Source organism: Otolemur garnettii, unplaced genomic scaffold (genome assembly GCF_000181295.1).
Source record: "Otolemur garnettii isolate 467f Iridium unplaced genomic scaffold, OtoGar3 scaffold00085, whole genome shotgun sequence".
Classification (NCBI taxonomy): Eukaryota; Metazoa; Chordata; class Mammalia; order Primates; family Galagidae; genus Otolemur; species Otolemur garnettii.
Window position 1 is genome coordinate 2070761 of NW_003852480.1, and position 7902 is coordinate 2078662.

Below are 7902 nucleotides of genomic sequence, written 5' to 3' on the forward strand. Positions count from 1 at the left end.
TATCTGGTGTTTTTCTTGCAATTATTTGGTAACTGTTAAACTGTGTCTATTGGTGACTCTGTTCATGAAATTGAGTAATATCCAGGGGAGGCCTTAAAGGGGGAAGTTAGGATGTTAAGGTTGAAAACGGGGTGTCCACCTGAAAAGTAGGAGAGTGGGAACAGAGTGAAAATGGGAGGGCTTAGAAATCAGGAACAAAAATGTCAAGGTATAATTGATTGGCAGGAGACAAAACAGGTGTAGAGAACTTTGAACATGCTCCCAGAGACAGCCAGACACACATCGGGTTTTACCTGCTTGGAACCATGCCTGCATGTGCACTTCAGATTTATTTAAAAGGGTAAAAATAAGGCACATATATCACAATATTTAGAAAACTATATTAAGAACAATACAAGCCCTGGAACCAAACAGATTTGGGGTTAAAAGACTTACTTATCAGCCACAGGGATCTGAGCAAGTTATTCTCTGAGCCTCAGTGTCATCATTCATAAAACGGATATAATGATAGAATGTAACTCCCCCAGATGGTCTAAAGATTGGACGTGCCAACGCAGTCCTGCCAAGTAAATGCCCGCTAACAGATAGGATTAACGCCATTCTACACCACCGAGGAGTTTTTCTTCAGAAGGCTTTCTTTTGCTTTTTTTTTTGAGACAGTCTCACTATGCCACCTTTGGTAGAGTGCTGTCATGTCACAGCTCACAGCAACCTCAAACTCTTAAGCAATTCTCTTGCCTCAGCCTTCCAAGTAGCTGGGACTACAGGTGCCCACCACAACGCCCTGCTATTTTTTTGTTACAGTTGTCATTGCTGTTTAGCAGGCCCAGGCTGGGTTCAAACCCACCAGCCCCTCTGTATGTGGCCGTGCCGAGGCTGAGCTACAGGTGCCACCCAGAAGGCTTTTCCATCAGGACCTTTCCTTCCTCACGACCTCCTCTCCCCCTCTTAGGGTGCTTGCTGGAGCCAATCAGTGATCCTCTCAGTAGCACCCTGATGATCTTTCTCCTCTGTCCTTTTGCCACAAGTCACAGGTTGACTTTCACGCTGTGACTCTGCCAAAGACAGTCACATGGCCGTACAGAGGAGCAAGCTATGAGAGGCCATGCTTGTCCACTGGACATTTTCAAGATGACTTATACAACAACAGAATGGCATAGCCAAAATTGGTTTCAAAAGTTTTAAATTTTTTCATGAATTAAATCAAGTATAAACTTTAATTTAAATGTGACACTATGACCATACACCATTTCTTCGTCGTCTTTAAAGATGAATACTTGGAATTACCTGTACAGGTTCTTCCCTTTTGTTTTAGAAAATTAACAGATGAGCTCTTTACACAAACTTAAGACGAGTCCCTTTTTCCTGATAAGAAATGTGACGACCTGCAGACTGAGGTTAAATGTTGTGGTTTGATCATGGTGTCAGGTAGAATCAGAGCTGGATGGCCGAGAATGTTGATTTCATTATTTTTGTTTTTTCATTTTTTTTAATTAGTTGATTTGATTTTGTTTTTAAATCTTTGGGTTTGGGTTTTATTTATTTAACGTTTGAGGGCTGCTCGCAGGAGACAAGGCACCGAAGAGAAGCAAAAGCAGCTTCACTCAGAATCAGAGCGAGACCAGACATGCTCCAAGGCGGTGAGGAGAGACGTCTCGGAGGTTCTTATAGACTCCAGCCACGTCCTGCTCCCCTGGGGAGCTGCAGCTGTGGACACCCAGGGAGGCTGCTCCCACAAGAGCCCCGGCGACCTCAGGAACAGAAGGTCTTCTTCAGACAAATTTTAATAATAGTGGTTGTCATCCAAGGCAACCTGGAACAAAAAAGAAAAGACATAAAGATGTCACAGGGACTGTGAACACCTGTGAGGCTTCCCTTTGGAAACTGGCGACCTAGTTGCGGGACACTAAGGTCTGGCGAACGCGCTGCAGAAGCAGTAATTCAGTCATTAAAAATCAAAGTGGCCTCGTGTTACCTACATAGGCTGGTGGGAACTTTTTCCAAGCACCTTATATTAAAAATTTTTTAAATATGAAATATAAACTATTTTCGCACATGCAACTTACACATCAACATTTTGAACTATAGTCGGTTATAGGAATACAGTCTGAGAAAATAAAAAATGATTTGGAATAAGAAAGTAAATTTTTTGCCTTTTTATTCATCAGTCCAGAATCTGTGCCACAGATCAAGTGAGATGAAAACTTATTAGAGAACAAGATTTCTCCTAAATGTACTCTGAATCTACAAAACACCCTAACAGCCCAAATTTTGGAGTGACTACTGCTTACTTACTGTGAACTTTTCTTCTCTGAAATCACGGACTATCAGAAACACTGCTGTTGAAATAATCCCATTAAGAATGAAATGTCCCAATCTCGCCTGGAGGAGTTAGTCGCTATAACCAGAGAAGCAGCCTTGATTTATAATCCCTGTGCAGAGCTCCAGGGAACGGGTCTCAGGACACATTTACCATCTTATCTTGACTTCATTTCCAAGGAAATAGGACCACAGGCTTGTTTCACAGTTCCGAACTGAGATTGGCCCCCTTTACACACAAAAACTCTTTGCTTTGAGCCTATCAAAACACTTCATTTACATTGCACCTGAAGTTCACTCATTCTCAAAATCCTGTATGAACTCTTATTTTTCCCTTTGTTGGATGAAACACCCCACAGTTCCTCTGATACACGTAGGCAGACCGCAGTGAGAAGAGTCAGTAAACCCGGACTTGGCTGGTCTACAGGTTTGTCCCTGGCGGTCTTAGGCTGATTAACCTTGGACAAAGCCACATGTGGTTATCTGTCTCCATTAGCCACACATAGTATCTGTATTTTGTTCTATTCCATAAACAGAAGTAACAAAGTAGTCTAATAGCAAACCAAAGGATGCTGATAGCATGAGTGTCTCCAGGCTATAAACAAAGACAGTTCTTGAAACCAAAGAGGGGGGAAAAGGGTCTTTAAAATGAAAAACAGAACCCTTTTTGTTTTTGCTTTACTAAAACTCAGGCTGTGGCTCTTCAAAAGAAGGCATTTTCTTTGTCCTTTATAATATGGCCAAAGATTAGTGACTGCATCACTGAAAGACACTGAAAAGTTTGAAATACTTATGGCCCTCTAAACACCTCCTTCCTGATCCTCATTCTTCATCTATGATAATGATTCCTATTTCACTGAGAAACAGAAAAAAGAATTAGAGGAAAGTGCTTAAAGTTCCCACCACCACATCTGCCAGGGCCCTATAACTGCACCTGTTACCATCCATGCCACTCTGTGCTGCTAACAATACCTGTTTCCTCTCCTTTTGCTCTGAATCCCACATCCTTGGGCCCATGCAGGGACACAGTTCAGTAATTCTCACCTGGGTCAGTGCCCAGGCTGCTCACCTCCTGGTAGCCATGCCTTTATGCAGTGTCCCCTCACACTAAGTCAGGGATGTACTGTGTGACTGCTAGAATACTGTGCAAGGGGTGGAGTGTGACTTCAGAGGCTAGGTCATAGAGGACAATGACATTCCCCCCAGACTCTTGGACTTCTCTGTAAAAAAGTCAGCAACATGTCATGAGGACACTAAAGCAGTCCTATGAAGAGGAGACCCCCATGTTAAGAAGAACTGAGATCGCCCACCAGCAGCTCCATCCAACCCACCAGTCAGGTGAGTAAGCCACCTTGGATATGGAGCCTCCCCGAGTACAACTTCAGGGACTAGAGCCCCAGCCCACATCCAACTGTGAGAGACCCCAAGAGAGAACCCCTGCCCAAGCTGCTCCTGAATTCTTGACCCACAAAAACTATGAGAGAACATATTTAATGTTCTTTTAGGCTACTATGTTTTGGGTGACCATGCTTGTTACACAGCAATAGATGACTGATACATCTCCTGTCATCAGAATACTCCAGGGCTTCCCCATTTTCCTCAAAGGGACAGCCACAGTCCTCTCCATGGCCAACAAAGCCCCTCACTCACCCCCACTGACACTCAAACTTCATTTTCCACCACTGTCCTTATCCCCAAAGGTCAGCCACAGTGACCATTTTACCCACCCTTCCATATGCCTCAGGGCCTCTGTGCTGGCCATGCTTTCCCCACCCCAGCCCCTCTTTCCAGCCTGGACTCAAATGTCTGCCTCTCAGGGAGGTCTCCCCTTCCTATACAGTTTCTTACCCCTACACAGAGTCTCTACTCTCCCTACCTCCTTAATTGTTTTTTTCTTAGCACATATTGTTTAATATGCCATATATCATTTATCATCTGGCTCCTCTTCCTTGGGTGTAAGCTGAGTTGGTGCGTGGATTTTTGACTGTCTCAGTGTCTACAGCAGTATCTGGTTTATAACAGGCACAGAATAAAAATTTGTCAAATGAATTCAGGAGTGTTAAGAATATAAGGAAACCCAATTAATAGTACCTTTTAAAATGTCTCAAAGATAGACCCATTCCTACTTTGGCTGCTTCTAAAGTTTATTGCTAGGAAAAAATGTTTTTTTTTTCCAGAAGAATTGTCTCACAAAAAAACCAGAAGTTACTATAGCCAGCTGTTGGCCTTTTTCCTTGTGAAACTCAAAGGAGAACAGAAAGTCAGTTACAGTAACTGGGTCCTTGGAGTCTGAACCTTTTGTTTTCTTTCCTCTTGACTTTCTCAAGTTCCTAGTTTTTTATCCTTTATTCCTGTTATTTCATTGTATGTTTTACCTCTGTACTTATTCAAAGACTTTATGAAATGAAGTAGATAATAGATACAAACAAATAATTGAATAATATTCATGTGTTCTTAAGCTCAAAATAGGTGATTAAAACTAGGGTTGTTTCAATTTGCTGTTCTTACAGAATAGTAGCTCTTTAAGGAGTAAACTTTAATTTTTTGTAAACCTTATTTTTAAGAGTCAACAAAAAGTAATATTTTTATTATTTATTGGGGATAACATTATCATAAAATATTTTATAAAAAAAATGTGCTCTGAATCAGGGCAGGAATATTTATTTGTCACTAGTAAGGCACTGTTTTTCCAAATTCATGTTATCCTTAGAAAGTTTTGTTTGCTTCTGTGAGATAATAAAACTCTTCCTGAAAATTATGTGTTAAATTGATTTCTTCTCCCTTCCCCCCAAAGCCAAAAATACTTCTTTGAAGCATTAAAGTACATAATTACATTATCTAATGAATCAGAAGGTTTTTCTGCCTTCAGACAATCCCTAACTTCACATTGTATGAGGTCATGCTCAAAATGAGGAACAGAGGCCCTCACTTCATAGGATCATTTAGCAACTAAAGGAAGGAGGGTAATTAGCGCAGATTGTTTGAAGCTCCCTTATCCATGCACCCCAAAAGGTCATGGAACAACAGGTGTTTGAAGATTAAGTATGAAAAATATTTCTTTTCATTCTATTGACAAGAATAAAATATTACTTGATGGTAGATTTCTTGCTTCAAGTACTTCTCTTGCACATCTCTTGCGAAAGGCTGAAAAAGTAATCAATGAATTAAATATCCATTTAAATAAGTGAGCAAATATACATATATGTAATATCCATTATGTATATTAAATATGAGAAAGTATGTTAGTTTGGTAATTCTGTTACAACTGATGAACCAATACAGATACATTATTATGATAAAGTTTTGACTTGGGCAGATTATAAGGCCCCAGATGCTGTCTATCCAGGTTAATGCTCTGTGTGAGAAGAATGTGTGTGTTCTGCTCTAATTGGATGAATTTTTTTTTTTTTTTGCAGTTTTTGGCTCAGGTTGTGGCCCTCTGGCACATGGGGCCGGTGCCCTACTCCTTTGAGTGACTGGCACCGCCCATGATTGGATGAAATTTTAACCATCAATTAGATCCCGATGATGGTGATTCTGTTCAACCACATTCTGCTTTAGATTTGTCAATTCAATATTCCTTCAGTAGAGGAATATGGAGACCCCCACCTGTAATAGCGAATGTGCCTCCATTTCTCCTTCCAGTTTCATCAGTCTGGCCTCGTATTTTGACAGTCTGTTGTGAGCCACACGCATGAGTATGTCGTTTTTTTTTTTATTATTAAATCATAGCTGTGTACATTAATGCAATCATGGGGTGCAGTGTGGGGTTTTCATATACAATTTGAAATATTTTCATCAAACTGGTTAACATAGCCTTCATGGCATTTTCTTAGGAGTATGTCTTATTGCAGAGTTGACTCCTTTGACATGACGTATTGCCCCTCATTAACCCTGACAATTTCCTTGCCTGAAACCTACCTTATCAGAAATTAAGGTAGCTACTCTAGCTTTCTTTTAATTAGTGTTGTAACAGTACATCTTTCTCCATCCCTTTTAATTTGTGTCTTTATAATTAAAGTGGATTTCTTGTAAACAATATATAGTTGGGTCCTGTATTTTATTTGCTGTCTTTGTTTTTTTAATTGGTAATTAGACCATTTACATTTAAAATAATTATTGCTAGAGTTAGATTACTATCTCCCATGCAGTAACTGTTTTCTGTCTTTTTTGCTGCCTTCTCCAGCTATAATTAAGCATTTTTATATGATTCCATTTGAGAATATCTTGTAGCATATCACTTATACTTCTTTTCAAAAATTATTTTAGAAATTGCCTTGGAATTTGCAGGGTACATCCATAACTTTTAAGTAACACTAAATCACTTCACAGGCAGTGCGAATACTACACAAAAGGCTGTTCTCCATGCCCATCTGCTAACCCTTAAGTACTGCTGTCATCCAGTTCACTGAGTCATGAGCCACAATCACACAATTTATAACTGCTATTATTATTTTGAACAGTTGTCCATTATATCAATTAAGGGTAAGAAAAATACAAGATTTCATTTTACCTTCATCTATTCCTTTTCTAATGTTTTTCCTTCATTCCATCCACATTTCTGACCTATATCATTTTCTTTCTCACTAAGGAACTTCTTTTAACATTTCTTCCAAATTTCCTCAGTTTTTGTCTGTCAGAGAAAGTGTTTTTATTTTCTCTTTACTTTTTTTTCCCCCATTCAAATTTCCTTTATTATTTCTTACAGCATAACTGTGTACATTAATGCATGGGGTACAGTGTGCTGTTTTCATATACAGTTTGAAATATTCTCATCAAACTGGTCAACATAGTCTTCATGTCATTTTCTTAGTTATTGAGTTAAGACATTCATACTCTGCTTTTAGAAAGATTCACTTGTACCCTTGTAGGATAAACTATAGAGGTGACCCCACCAATCACCCTCCCCCCATATTTTCTCTTTACTGTTAAAGGATAATCAGATTGCATACAAAATTCTAGCTGGTAGATTTTTCTTTGAACAATCTAAATTTTTTCTCATTTATTTCAAATTATTATGAGGATACAAATGGTTAGGTTACACTGTTTCCATTTGTTAGGTGAGGCCCATGTTGTGCCCTTCACCCAAGAGGTGTGCCACATAACCTTACATTGTGCTTGTCGGGGAAAAGCACCCCAATCCCTCTCCCTCCTCCCCTCTCCACCTCCCTCCTTTCCCTCTCCCCAACTTTAATCAAATTGAGTTTTTCTCCTGTATGGGTGTGGTTTAGTTCATCTACTGGCTTCATATTAGTTTGAATACTTTGGATACTTGCTTTTCTTGTGATACTAAAGAGAATGTTCTCCAACTCTATCTAGGTTCATACAAAAGATCTAAAGTCTCCACCTTGTTATGACTGAATAGTATTCCATGGTACACATAGACCACAGTTTATTAATCCATTCATGGGTTGATGAGCACTTGGGTTGACTCCACATCTTGGCAATTGTAAACTGAGCTGCGATAAATAATATAGTGCACATGTCCTTACAATCAAATCATTTTTTTCTTCTCAGTAGATATCTAGTATTAATACTCTAAACATTTTGTACTCTCTCTTGCTTGCATTGTTCTGAGGAAAA